We start from the raw sequence: 15,857 nt of genomic DNA on the forward strand, positions 1-15,857 counted from the left end.
TTATGAGATATAAAGTTGTAATTGTGAAATAAAAATGCATAACATTGAGATATCAAGTGTGACTTAAGATACAAGAAAGAAGTCTTAATTATGAGATAAAAAGTCGAAGAATATGAGATTAAAAGACAAAATGATGAGATAAATGATAATTGTGAAATAAAAAGGCGAAATTAAAGGATGAAACCCATTATTATTCAATAAAAAGTCGAAATTATGAAATAAAAAGTCATAATTAAGAGACAAAAAGTCAAAAATATGAGATAAGTCAAAGTTATGAGATAAAGTCATCATTTTGAGCTGAAAAGTCGAAATTGCGAGGGGAAAGTCAAAAGCATGCAATAAGAAATTTAAAATTGTGAGATAAAAAGTCGAGGTTATGAGATAAAGTCATAATTATGAGGTAAAAAAAAAAAAATCGAAATTATGAGATATGAAAGTTGAAATTGTGAGATGAAAAGTCATAATTTTAAGATAAAAAGTCGAAAATAATCATAAATCATAATTAAGAGATTGAAAAATCGAAATCATGGGATTTAAATTAATAAATTGAGATTAAAAAAATCGAAATTATGAGATAAGAAAGTTGTAATTATGAGACAAAAAAATTAGAAAAATATGAGGTTAAACGTCGACAAATATGAGAGGAAAAGTCGAAGAATAAGAGATAAAAAGCTGAAATGATGAGTTAAAAGAAAGTCAAAATGATGAGATAACAGTAGTAAATGATAAGGTACAAACTGCGCATGTGCTGCATGTGTTATAAATAAAGAACTCTCTTCCTAGAAACTGCTTTCTCATTTAAGTTAGTAACATTTTAATATTTTTGAACCAAAAACAACAAATAGAAAATGAAAACTGGCGTATTTATTTCCTGAATGTGTTTCCTTGGTCGGATTATGATACAAGACTTAAAAAAAAAAAGGTCCATTAAATAATAAACACCATCTTTCACAACGGCAAAGAAATACCAACTTATAACAAATCATTTTCAAATGTGGGGGAAAAATATCGTCACTATTTTCCAGATTTGTAAACAATAATCAAGTTATTAAAACAAAACTGCCAAGAGAGAAACAAAAGTCAAAAGAAACACGTCGAGGAGTAACAGCAAATAAAAGAAATGAACGCACCATATTACATAAAGTCAAAAGAAACATGTTGAATAGCAGAGGTGGGTAGAGTAGCCAGAAATTGTACTCAAGTAAGAGTACTGTTACTTTAGAGATTTATTACTCAAGTAAAAGTAAGGAGTAGTCACCCAAATATTTACTTGAGTAAAAGTAAAAAGTATGTTGTGAAAAAACTACTCAAGTACTGAGTAACTGATGAGTAACATACACACACATATCATATATATATATATATATATATATATATATATATATATATATATATATATATATATATATATATATATTCATACATATACATTGATATATACAGTATATAATTTATATGTATTTATTTTGCTGTTTTTGTTTACATGTTAAAGGTGTTTTAATGAATATACATGCATGTTTAACACATATAGATTCCTTTCTTTCATGAAGACAAGAAAATAAGTTGGTGTATTACCTGATTCTGATGACTTGCATTGATTGTAATCAGACAGTAGTGATGATAACGTCCACGTTTTCAAATGGAGGAGAAAAAAAGTTCCTCCTTTCTGTCTAATACCACATGAAAGTGGTTGGTTTTTGGCATCTTATTTGTCCAGCTTCCATATTCGTTTTTATACACTTTACAAGAAATATATTGTCGTCAAACTCCGTAGCTTGCTAGCTTGTTTGCGCTGGCTTTCGGAGACTCTTGTTTTGAAAGCGCAGGCGCGATGGAGCGGCACTTTTATTGTGAAGGCAGGAACTGTGCAGTCAGTCTTTAGGCTTTTGACGGGATGAACGGTTGAAATAAAAAAAGGTCTTTTTTCCTTCACACTTTTGATTGATTGATTGGAACTTTTATTAGTAGATTGCACAGTACAGTACATATTCCGTACAATTGACCACTAAATGGTAACACCCCAATAAGTTTTTACACTTGTTTAAGTCAGGTCATGTGACCACCTGGCTCTGTTTGATTGGTCCAACGTCACCAGTGACTGCATCTGATTGGTGGAACGAAGTGAAACGTCACCAGTAAGGCAGGCACTTTGAAGGTCTGTCTGACAGACCAAAACAAACAAAGCGTGCATTAACAGATCGATAAAAATTAGTAGCGAGTAGCGAGCTGAATGTAGATAAAAGTAGCGGAGTAAAAGTAGCGTTCCTTCTCTATAAATATACTTAAGTAAAAGTAAAAGTATGTTGCATTAAAACTACTCTTAGAAGTACAATTTATCCCAAAAGTTACTCAAGTAGATGTAACGGAGTAAATGTAGCGCGTTACTACCCACCTCTGGTTACGAGCGACATCAACTGACAACTTCAAAGCGTGAATCGGCAGCAGAGAACTCAAAAAGTACAAAGAAACACTGTGGGAAACGACTACCTTTCAGTGATCTAACGGAAAGGACAAATGAGTGTGAAAACATTGAGCCTGCTGCAAAAACGCCTGTAATTTTAATTACAATTACAATTTTAATTTCAGCCTTCCCGGTAAGGTCTATTCAGGTGTACTGGAGAGGAGGCTACGCCGGATAGTCGAACCTCGGATTCAGGAGGAACAGTGTGGTTTTCGTCCTGGTCGTGGAACTGTGGACCAGCTCTATACTCTCGGCAGGGTCCTTGAGGGTGCATGGGAGTTTGCCCAACCAGTCTACATGTGCTTTGTGGACTTGGAGAAGGCATTCGACCGTGTACCCCGGGAAGTCCTGTGGGGAGTGCTCAGAGAGTATGGGGTAATGGACTGTCTTATTGTGGCAGTCCGCTCCCTGTATGCTCAGTGCCAGAGTTTGGTCTGCATTGCCGGCAGTAAGTCGGACACGTTTCCAGTGAGGGTTGGACTCCGCCAAGGCTGCCCTTTGTCACCGATTCTGTTCATAACCTTTATGGACAGAATTTCTAGACGCAGTCAGGGCGTTGAGGGGATCTGGTTTGGTGGCTGCAGGATTAGGTCTCTGCTATTTGCAGATGATGTGGTCCTGATGGCTTCCTCTGGCCAGGATCTTCAGCTCTCGCTGGATCGGTTCGCAGCCGAGTGTGAAGCGACTGGGATGGGAATCAGCACCTCCAACTCCGAGTCCATGGTTCTCTCCCGGAAAAGGGTGAAGTGCCATCTCCGGGTTGGGGAGGAGATCTTGCCCCAAGTGGAGGAGTTCAAGTACCTCGGAGTCTTGTTCACGAGTGGGGGAAGAGTGGATCGTGAGATCGACAGGCGGATCGGTGCGGCATCTTCAGTAATGCGGACGCTGTATCGATCCGTTGTGGTGAAGAAGGAGCTGAGCCGGAAGGCAAAGCTCTCGATTTACCGGTCGATCTACGTTCCCATCCTCACCTATGGTCATGAGCTTTGGGTCATGACCGAAAGGACAAGATCACGGGTACAAGCGGCCGAAATGAGTTTCCTCCGCCGAGTGGCGGGGCTCTCCCTTAGAGATAGGGTGAGAAGCTCTGTCATTCGGGGGGAGCTCAAAGTAAAGCCACTGCTCCTCCACATGGAGAGGAGCCAGATGAGGTGGTTCGGGCATCTGGTCAGGATGCCACCCGAACGCCTCCCTAGGAAGGTGTTTCGGGCACGTCCGACCGGTAGGAGGCCACGGGGAAGACCCAGGACACGCTGGGAAGACTATCTCTCCCGGCTGGCCTGGGAACGCCTCGGGATCCCCCGGGAGGAGCTGGACGAAGTGGCTGGGGAGAGGGAAGTCTGGGCTTCCCTGCTTAAGCTGCTGCCCCCGCGACCTGACCTCGGATAAGCGGAAGAAGATGGATGGATGGATGGATTTTAAATAAATAATTCAGTTAAAAAAAGGAACAGTAATTCAGCAAATAATAAATCATAATACTGAACTGAATTTGAATGAGCTCTCTACAGATATAATAAATATACAGATACTGGTAGCCACCGTGTCATCCTTATTATCATTTATCAACATACCTTGGGTGATTTAACCATTTTTATGTGATTTATTCGTTATATAACAACCGAAGCTAACAACCGACCTGGTGCGCTTGTGAGGTAGACATAAAGATTTCCAAATTCCATGTCCGGCCATTGTGTAGGATTATCAGTCCACGCATCTGCTGGAAGGCGGTAAGGGCAGTCGTTTAATCCGACTACAGAACATTTTAACTCGTATCTTAACCTAGCCTCACTGGAAAGACTATTTACGAGTGATGGGTCCGGCAACACCGATGCATCGGCGCATGCGTCGAGCTCATAGAGCAAAACCCTGTGTCGGTGCGCGTACCGCTTTTAGAAAGTCACGTGACCGATCATGAGCTGTTTTGGTCACGTGACCGTTACGCGAACTGTGTCGCACTGACGCCTCCTCTGTGCCCTGTGAGCGGCTCTTTTCTACAGCCGGAGAAATAATAACTAAGAAGAGAAATCGTCTAAAATGTAATACGTCGGAATTTTTTTTTTTTTTTTTTTAAATAAAAATGTGTAAAAAAATAAAATTAAAAAAATTCCCAGTCCACAATCATCCACAACACGTTCTCTTAGATTTCCATGTTATGATACATGTTCACATTATTTATTGACTGTATCTAAAAAAGATAAAAATATATTTGTATTTAAATGAAGATATGAAATAATCCTAAATGAAATACAATGACTTGGTTTATATTATTGTATATACTAGGGCAGGGGTCACCAACGCGGTGCCCGCGGTCACCAGGTAGCCCGTAAGGACCAGATCAGTCGCCCGCTGGCCTGTTCTAAAAATAGCTCAAAGAGCAGCACTTACCAGTGAGCTGCCTCTATTTTTTAAATTGTATTTATTTACTAGCAAGCTGGTCTCGCTTTGCTCGACATTTTTAATTCTAAAAGAGACAAAACTCAAATAGAATTTGAAAATCCAAGAAAATATTTTAAAGACTTGGTCTTCACTTGGAATAAGCGGTAGAAAATGGATGGATGGATGGGTCTTCACTTGTTTAAATAAATTCATTTATTTTTTACTTTGCTTCTTATTACTTTTAGAAATACAATTTTAGAGAAAAAATACAACCTTAAAAATTATTTTAGGATTTTTAAACAAATATACATTTTTACCTTTTAAATTTCTTCCTCTTCTTTACTGACAATTTAAATCAATGTTCAAGTAAATTTATTTATTTTTTATTGTAAAGAATAAATATTTTAGCTTCTGGTTTTTCGACGAAGAATATTTGTGAAATATTTCTTCAAACTTACTATGATTAAAATTCAAAACAATTATTCTGGCAAATCTAGAAAATCTGTAGAATCAAATTTAAATCTTATTTCAAAGTATTTTGAATTTCTTTTAAAATTTTTGTTCTGGAAAATCTAGAAGAAATACTGATTTGTCTTTGTTAGAAATATAGCTTGGTCCAATTTGTTAAATATTCTAACAAAGTGCAGATTGGATTTTAACCAATTTAAAACATGTCATCAAAATTCTCAAATGTATCTTAATCAGGAAAAATGACTAATGATGTTCCATAAATTATTTTTTTAATTTTTTCAAAAAGATTCAAATTAGCTAGTTTTTCTCTTCTTTTTGTCGGTTGAATTTTGAATTTTAAAGAGTCGAAATTGAAGATACACTATGTTTCAAAATTTTTGTTTAATTTTTTTCGTGTTTTCTCCTCTTTTAAACCGTTCAATTAAGTGGTTTTTTTCATCATTTATTCTCTACAAAAAACCTTCTGTAAAAGGAAAACAAATGTATGACGGAATGACAGACAGAAATACCCATTTTTTTATATATATATAAATGTATTTATTTAGCTATTCTTGTTTAAATCACACTTACGTGTAACTTACAAATGACAATATATTTATTTATTTAAGTGTGTATCAAACTGGTAGCCCTTCGCATTAATCAGTACCCAAGAAGTAGTTTTTGGTTTCAAAAAGGTTGGTGACCCCTGTACTAGGGCATCAAATCAGTGTCAGTTGAGTCGGTCCATAGGTTGCCTGTAGGGATTTTTAATGTCCAGCAGATGTCAGTATTTAGTGACACAGTATCGACACAGTATCAATACAGTTTTGCAATGTGTCAAAACGCTTCATGACGCCTCATCAACCCATCACTACTATTTACATAATCATACGCCATTTAGAACAGTTTAAAATGCCGTGAAACCTCGTTAAATGCCTTTTCTGTCAACGCTGTGTTCGCTGTGAGCTGGTTTGTTTTCAACGAATTCAATATGGCGACCGGTTGCTAGGGGATTGGCAGGCGGAAGTGACGTAGGTCCGCCCTCGCCTATTAGACAGTTCCCGTGTTGCTGAAAGCTGTCCATCTCCTTGGAACAATCAAAAAACATAACGTATATATTATTATTTACATTTGTCTTTGGATTTAAATATATTGTATATTGATTTTTTTTTTTAGATTGTAGGACGTTTTCATGGCCTTCTTGTCTAGTGAGTTATCGAATCTATTTCAAAATAAAACAAACAAAGATGGTTTACATGATGTTACTCTGGGTTTGTAAATATAAACTTTTCCTGGTATAAGTTAAAGTTGAACAAAAATTCTCTAAGTCTCGAAACTGTATACGGAAGTACAACGCGGAAGTGCTGTTTTTGCCGCTCATTGTGGTAGCTTTCATTTCCACACCTGGCGCAGTCTGAGCGGGCGGAGTTAACAGTCCCTTCAAGTCAAGCGGTGTTCGTTGTAGAAGACGTAATAATAATAATAATAATAATAAGGACGGCCTGAGACTCACACAAAAGTTGAAGTAAGTATGTTTCTTTCAATGCAACCTTGGAAGATCCAACTAGCTGGAAAATAAACTTACTGTGGTGTCAATGTCACGTGAAGGCTGTGCTACTGCTAGCTTACTACAAGTGCAGCTAACATCAACAAAGAGAAGACCAAGAACATAAACCTGAACTTTTTCACCTAGTTAGGGCCCGCATAAGGACCTATTGTATTTGTAAGGTTTTATTCTTCATTATTATTATTCTTCCGCAACTTTGCGCTGTAATTTGACCCCCTTAGCATGCTTCAAAACTCACCAAATTTTACACACACATCAGTAATAAACGGCAAAACTTTTTATCAAAAAACCAAACCCCAAAACTCAAAATTGCGCTCTAGCGCCCCCTAGGGAAAGAAAACTAGACTGTCTGTAACTCCCACTAGGAAGGTCGGAGAGACATGAAACAAAAACCTTTATGTAGGTCTGACTTAGACCCAGATTTCATAATAGTATATTCTCGGGCAAAAATCAACAGGAAGTTGGCTATTCCCCCTTCAAGACAAAAAAGTACTAAAAACAGTCACTTTTGCCTCTTTGAGCTGTAATTTGACCCCCTTAACACGCTTCAAAACTCACCAAACTGAACACACACATCAGGACTGGCTAAAAGTGCGACCTAATGAAAATACCTAACCCCAAATCTAAAAATTGTGCTCTACCGCAATTTTTTAATAAAACGCACAAAATACTGCTCTTGAGATGAAAAAACTGACAAAACTGCCTGTCACTCACAATGGGAAGGTCGGAGAGACATGAAACAAAAACCTCTATGTAGGTCTCACTTAGACCTACATTTCATAAATTGACAACCCCCAGCAAAAATCTACAGGAAGGTTGCTATTCCCCCTTCAACACAACATTTTTGTAAAAACCGGTCACATTCCTTCAAACATTATCTCCTCTGAGCGCGTTTGTCGTTTCGGCTTCAAACTAACACAGGAGACAGATTAGACCCTTGTGATTAAAAGTTATCGAAAGAGTTTTAATACCCGCTCCGGTTTTGATTTTATGACCCTTCTAAGACCCGCTGCGCTGATGCTGCTGCGCTACTGTTTTTTTAAGATGGCTGCTTAAAAGCAGGAAGCACCAGCGTGCCCACACAATGCAGACAAGGTAGGTACACTAAACAAAAGTCTTGGGACACTTCAGACTAAAAGTAGACAAAAGTATTGGGACACTTATGACGAAAACTGAACAAAAGTATTGGGACACTTAGGACTAGCACCTGCCAAATACGCGGGCCCGACCAACGCTGCTTGCAGCTTTAATTATTATTCTTCCGCAACTTTGCGCTGTAATTTGACCCCCTTAGCATGCTTCAAAACTCACCAAATTTTACACACACATCAGTAATAAACGGCAAAACTTTTTATCAAAAAACCAAACCCCAAAACTCAAAATTGCGCTCTAGCGCCCCCTAGGGAAAAAAAACTAGACTGTCTGTAACTCCCACTAGGAAGGTCGGAGAGACATGAAACAAAAACCTTTATGTAGGTCTGACTTAGACCTAGATTTCATAATAGTATATTCTCGGGCAAAAATCAACAGGAAGTTGGCTATTCCCCCTTCAAGACAAAAAAGTACTAAAAACAGTCACTTTTGCCTCTTTGAGCTGTAATTTGACCCCCTTAACACGCTTCAAAACTCACCAAACTGAACGCACACATCAGGACTGGCAAACATTGCGATCTAATAAAAAAACCTAACCCAAAATTTAAAAATTGCGCTCTAAAGCAATTTTTGAATAAAACGGAGAAAAAAACTGCTCCTCGGAAGAAAAAAATGACAAAACTGCCTGTAACTCCCACCGGGAAGGTCGGAGAGACCTGAAACAAAAACCTCTCCGTAGGTCTCACTTAGACCTACATTTCATAAATTGACAACACCCAGCAAAAATCTACAGGAAGGTTGCTATTCCCCCTTCAACACAACATTTTTGTAAAAACCGGTCACATTCCTTCAAACATTATCTCCTCTGAGCGCATTTGTCGTTTCGGCTTCAAACTAACACAGGAGAGAGATTAGACCCTTGTGATTAAAAGTTATCGAAAGAGTTTTAATACCGGCTCCGGTTTTGATTTTATGACCCTTCACAGAGCCGCTGCTGTTTTTTCAAGAAGGCTGCTTAAAAGCAGGAAGCACCAGCGTGCGCACACAATGCAGACAAGGTAGGTACACTACACAAAAGTATTGGGACAATTCGGACTAAAAGTAGACAAAAGTATTGGGACACTTATGACGAAAACTGAACAAAAGTATTGGGACACTTAGGACTAGCACCTGCCAAATACGCGGGCCCGACCAACGCTGCTTGCAGCTTTAATTATGATTATATTTCCCATATTTGACATTTGTCCGTTTCTTCAATTGACTAAGCTGTTATGCAGGTGTGTCCAAAGTGTGGCCCGGGGGCTATTTACGGCACATTCTACTAATACAAATACTATCCCAAAAAAAAGATAAAAAGTGGAATAATAGAGCTAACAAGTGAAATGTAAGGAGAAAAAGTTGCATTAGTGACTCTAATAACATAAAGCTTTTTTGTCTTTAAAACTGTCATTGCTAAAAAAAATAAAGAATGGTATGAATTACTGACATATTGAAGGCTACAACTACTTCACATCAAATATTGTATATTTACCATTAAAAAAGGACACTCAACAAAACAAAAGCATTATTTAAAAAAAAAAAATGATGATGAATAGACCTGAAGGTGAATTAAATATTTAAGCATTAAAAAAAAAAAGTATGATTTATTTTTGGATCCATAAGAATTTTAGTGGATTTAAAAGAAAAAACTGTTCAAAAAAATAATAATGAATCAAAATCAGTGTTGTTATGAATTATTGACCTATTTAAGACTCCAATTACTTCACATCAAATATTATACTTTGAACATCCATTTTTGGGTGAAATACAACTTGTTTATTTTGTGTTTTTACCATTCAAAAAACTAAGTTCTCTTTGACAAATAGGGCATTAAACAAAACAAATATTTAAAGAAATAATAAAAACTTATAATTAATAGACCTTAAGTTGAATAAAAGATTCAAGCATTAGTTGTAAAAAAAAACAAAAACAACAACTTATTTTTGGATCCATAAGAATTTTAGTGGTAAAACTGTCATTGATAAAAAAAAAAATAATGAATCAAAATCAATGTTGTTATGAATTATTGAATATTTAAAGCTTCAATTACTTTACACTTTTAAACAGTTTGGGGGAAAATATTGCATATTTTGTGTGTTTACCATAAAAAAACAAAGGTTTCTCTGACTAAAAGGGCATAAAACAAACCAAAAAAACGTATAATCGACGGATAGACCTCAAGTTTTAACCCCCCCCCCCCCCCAGAGGGGGGGGGTTACCCACATATGCGGTCCTCTCCAAGGTTTCTCATAGTCATTCACATCGACGTCCCACTGGGGTGAGTTTTTCCTTGCCCGTATGTGGGCTTTGTACCGAGGATGTCGTTGTGGCTTGTGCAGCCCTTTGAGACACTTGTGATTTAGGGCTATATAAATAAAGATTGATTGATTGATTGATTGAAGTTGATTAAAAAATGTAAGCATTAAAAGTAAAAAAAAAAAAAAAAGACTTATTTTTGGGTCAATAATAATTTTAGTGGGATTTTTTTTAAACTGTCATTGCTCAAAAATAATAATGAATCAAAATCAATGTTAGGAATTATTGACATATTTAAAGTTTCAATTACTTCACATCAAATATTCTACTAAGAAAAATAATTTTTGGAGAAACTATTGTATATTTTGTGTTTACCATAAAAAGGCATTAAACAAAACAAAAATATTTAAAAAAATAATACAAAATTATTATCAACAATTAGACCTGACGTTGATTTAAAGATTTAAGCATTAAAAGTTTTTTTTTGTTTTTTTTAAGTATGATTTATTTTTGGATACATAAGAATTTTTCAATTACTTCACACTTTGAAAGATTTTTGGGAAAAATATTGCATATTTTGTGTTTACCATAAAAAAATAAAGGTTTCTCTGACAAAAAGGGCATAAGACAAACATTAAAAAATAATAAAAACTTATAATCAACAAATAGACCGGAAGTTAATTAAAAGATTTAAGTATAACTTATTTTTGGATCCATAATAATTTTAGTGGTAAAACTGTCATTGCTCAAAATAATATAAATAATGAATCAAAATCAATGTTATGAATTATTGAATATTTAAAGCTTCAATTACTTTACACTTTTAAATAGTTTTGGGGAAAATATTGCATATTTTGTGTGTTTACCATAAAAAACAAAGGTTTCTCTGACTAAAAGGGCAAAAAACAAACCAAAAAACGTATAATCGACGGATAGACCTCAAGTTGATTAAAAAATTTAAGCATTAAAAGTAAAAAAAAAAAAAAAAGACTTATTTTTGGGTCAATAATAATTTTAGTGGGATTTTTTTTAAACTGTCATTGCTCTAAAATAATAATGAATCAAAATCAATGTTAGGAATTATTGACATATTTAAAGTTTCAATTACTTCACATCAAATATTCTACTAAGAAAAATAATTTTTGGAGAAACTATTGTATATTTTGTGTTTACCATAAAAAGGCATTAAACAAAACAAAAATATTAAAAAAAATAATACAAAATTATTATCAACAATTATACCTGACGTTGATTTAAAGATTTAAGCATTAAAAGTTTTTTTTTTTTTTTTAAAGTATGATTTATTTTTGGATACATAAGAATTTTTCAATTACTTCACACTTTGAAAGATTTTTGGGAAAAATATTGCATATTTTGTGTTTACCATAAAAAAAATAAAGGTTTCTCTGACAAAAAGGGCATAAAACAAACATTAAAAAATAATAAAAACTTATAATCAACAAATAGACCGGAAGTTAATTAAAAGATTTAAGTATAACTTATTTTTGGATCCATAATAATTTTAGTGGTAAAACTGTCATTGCTCAAAATAATATAAATAATGAATCAAAATCAATGTTATGAATTATTGACATATTTAAAGCTTCAATTACTTTACACTTTGAAATATTTTTGGGGAAAATATTGCAGATTTTGTGTGTTTTCCATAAAAAACAAAGGTTTCTCTGACAAAAAGGGAATAAGAAAACAAACAAAAAAAAACGTATAATTGACAAATAGACCGAAAGTTGATTAAAACATCTAAGCATTAGTAGTAAAAAAGAAAAAAGAAAAAAAAGTATGATTTATTTTTGGATCTATAAGAATTTTAGTGGTAAAACTGTCTTTGCTAAAAATAATAATAATGAATCACAATCAATGTTATGAATTATTGACATATTTAAAGCTTCAATTACTTTACACTTTGAAATATTTTTGGGGAAAATATTGCATTTTTTGTGTGTTTACCATAAAAAAAACAAAGGTTTCTCTGACAAAAAAGGCATTAAAAACATTTAAAAAATAATAAAAACGTATAATCAACAGCTAGACCGGAAGTTGATTAAAAGATTTAAGCATTAGAAGAAGAAAAAAATACAATTAAAAAAAAAAAATATATATATATATATATATATAACTTATTTTTGGATCCATAAGAATTTTACTGGGATTTTTGTTTAAAACTGTCATTGCTCAAAAAGTAATAATTAATCAAAATCAACGTTATGAATTATTGACATATTTAAGACTCCGATTACATCACATCAAATATTACAATTTCAATTACAATTGCATATTTTGTGTCTCTGCCACAATAAAACAGGATTTTCTTTAATAAAAAGAGACATAATAAAACAAACAAATTTAACTTTATAACAACTGATAGATCTGAAGCTGATGGAGAGATTTAAGAACTGGAAGATAAATAAATATTTAGAACATTTTTGTGACCACACTTCAAGAGAGGGTAGAGGGTAAAAAAAATATTACGTTGGTTTTGGAAATGAAAACCATCAAAATAAGAGTTTTTAGTTTGGACAGTGTAGTGCAGGGGTCGGCAACCCGCGGCTCCGGAGCCGCATGCAGCTCTTTGATCACTCTGATGCGGCTCAGCTGCATACTTACCGACCCCCCCGATTTTTCCGGGAGGTTTCCGTATTTCAGTGCCTCTCCCGGAAATCTCCCGGGGCAAATATTCTCCGATTTTCACCCGGACAACAATATTGAGTGCGTGCCGTGATGGCACTGCCTTTAATGTCCTCTACAACAGGTCGTCGCGTCCGCTGTTACACCATGCTATCTGCGTGCCGGCCCAGACACATGTAGTATGCGGCCTCTGCTTACTCACGTAAGTGACTGCAAGGCATACTTGGTCAACAGCCATACAGGTTACACTGAGGGTTGAGATATAAACATACCTGCCAACTACTCCGGTTTTCCCGTAATTCGTACGGTTTTCATCAACCTATTCCGGGTTACGGTTGCAGTGATAAAAAATGCGGTTTTTCATTCATTAAAAAAAAAAAAAGGGTGAAAACTACGCGAATTGCACCTTGTGCAGACAAGATTTTTCGATCGGACACGGAGGAATTAGCGATGTAAAAGACCACGTTGGGACAAAAAAACACAAGACTGCCGTTGCTAGCGATACAAGTGGAAAACTTTCAACGTTTTTCGTCGCCCAAACAGATTCTTTGGATGTGATAAATGCCGAAGTTTTATTTACGGAGGCAATATTGAGCATGGACTTCCAATCGCACTGGCTGATCACATGGGACAGTTAAATGTTTGTAATGCAACCTTTAAAAATCATTACGCGGTGATCGCGGTCCCAAAAATAAACTTTTCTTGCATGATAATGTCCAGAAAAATTCGCTTTATATTACTATAGAGTCCTTTTAACGAATGAGTTTGATGGTTTATCACAAACCTTAAATGAAAGAAGTCCTTTGTTCTCCTGCACCATGCATGCGCTTTGGCCTTGCTTCGTGTTTGGTGCGCAATCCTGTCGGCTGTATTTCACAGCACGACATACTGTTAAAAATGTTTATACTATTTATGCTTTCAAGTCCAAGTTGAATAAATCTTGTTAAATGTTGACAGCATAACTACCAAAATACAGAAGTATGTCCTTAATATTTTTGCAGTGCTATTTCTGTTGAAAAGTTCAAATGATTACATTAGAGATGTGATGTGCCACTTTTCAAGTGTCTGATGGCTTAAATTAATTGTCATTAATTTTTCATATTTTGAATTCTTTTGAAAGGCTTACAAAAAAACTACATTTGAATTGTAATTCCATGCTATTGACAGGACTATTAATTTTAATGAAGTTAGCTTACCATGTTTACAGTATGATCATTGTGATAGAAATGTGAATTTTAGGCACAGAATATTTTTTACAATTGAACAAGGCAGTAGATTATACAAGCTTGGACAGAAAGTTAATAATGACACCAATTTTTTTTTTTTATGGAATTGTTTAGTACTGTTTTACCATTTGTTTACTGTAAAAAGTGTTTATACTTTCAATGAACAAATTGAAGTCTTGTGAAAGGTTGACAGGATAACTGGCATTAACTGTCAAAATAATTTCAAACTATTGAAGTTAGCTTACAGAATAAACATGTCAATCAACCCATATGATTTTTGCTGTAATATTTTTGTTTTGAAAAGTCACTGTGACTGATAGAAAAGTGATGGTTTTAGCAACATTTTAACCTGTCTGAATGCTAATAATCATTTTGCGTCGGGGGGCGAAGCCTGAACCCCCCACCAGGACTTTGTCCTGGACCTACCGGGGCCTGCGGCCCTTGGACCCTGGCTACTAGGTTTTTCTGATTTCAAAAGTTGGCAGGTATGTATAAACAACTTAACCAACACTCTTACTAATAATGCGCCACACTGTGAACCCACACCAAACAAGAATGACAAACACATTTCGGGAGAACATCCGCACCGTAACACAACATAAACACAACAGAACAAATACCCAGAATCCCATGCATCCCTAACTCTTCCGGGCTACATTATACACCCCCGCTACCACCAAACACTGCCCACCTCAACCGACGCACGGAGGGGGGGGGTTTCGGTGGTAGCGGGGGTGTATAATGTAGCCCGGAAGAGTTAGGGATGCATGGGATTCTGGGTATTTGTTCTGTTGTGTTTATGTTGTCTTACGGTGCGGATGTTCTCCCGAAATGTGCTTGTCATTCTTGTTTGGTGTGGATTCACAGTGTGGCGCATATTAGTATGAGTGTTAAAGTTGTTTAAACGGGCACCCTCAGTGTGACCTGTATGGCTGTTGAACAAGTAAGCCTTGCAGTCACTTACGTGTGTCTGCAGAAGCCGCATACAACATGTGATGGGCTGGCAAGCTGTTTGTAAAGGCTGTAGAGGGCGCTAAAGGCAGTGCCATCATAGCACGCCCTTAATATTGTTGTTTGGGTGAAAATCAGCGGACATTTGACTCCGAAATTCGGGAGTCTCCCGGAAAAATTGGGAGGGTTGGCAAGTGTGACGCTGTCAAGCGGCATTCATATAAAACTGGCGGCCCGCACTAACATTACATTATCATATTATGGTGCGGGCCGTGTGTCTGAGACCCCTGGTTTATACATAGCACTAAGGCTGAAACGACGCGTCGACGTAGTCGACGTCATCGGTTACGTAAATACGTCGACGCCGTTTTTGTGCGTCGGCGCGTCGCATATTTACGTCACACTACTGTCATGGCGGAGCGCAAAGCAGACGATGCGAGCGAGGGGAAAAAAGCACGCCAAAAGTCGTCAAAAGTGTGGGAGTATTTCAATAAACGGCCTAATAATGTTGTTGTATGCACACTGTGTCGAGCGGAAATGGCCTATCATAGCAGCACAACGGCTATGAACGAACATTTGAAAAGAAAACCCCCGACAGCGTTCTTGCCATCACCATCAACAAGTCAATCGTCCGCGTGCGTATACGTTGTCATTATTACACAAAAACATGAATGTGTCATTTGTATCTGCGTTGTAAATTCATAAACTAAAGCACCGTTTCGCTCTGAGAGGCGCGTTTGGCGTGCCTGTTCAGTGTTTACAAAGACGCGCTCCTCTTTAACGCTGTGGAGAG

This window comes from Nerophis lumbriciformis, linkage group LG32 (assembly GCF_033978685.3).
Source record: "Nerophis lumbriciformis linkage group LG32, RoL_Nlum_v2.1, whole genome shotgun sequence".
Classification (NCBI taxonomy): Eukaryota; Metazoa; Chordata; class Actinopteri; order Syngnathiformes; family Syngnathidae; genus Nerophis; species Nerophis lumbriciformis.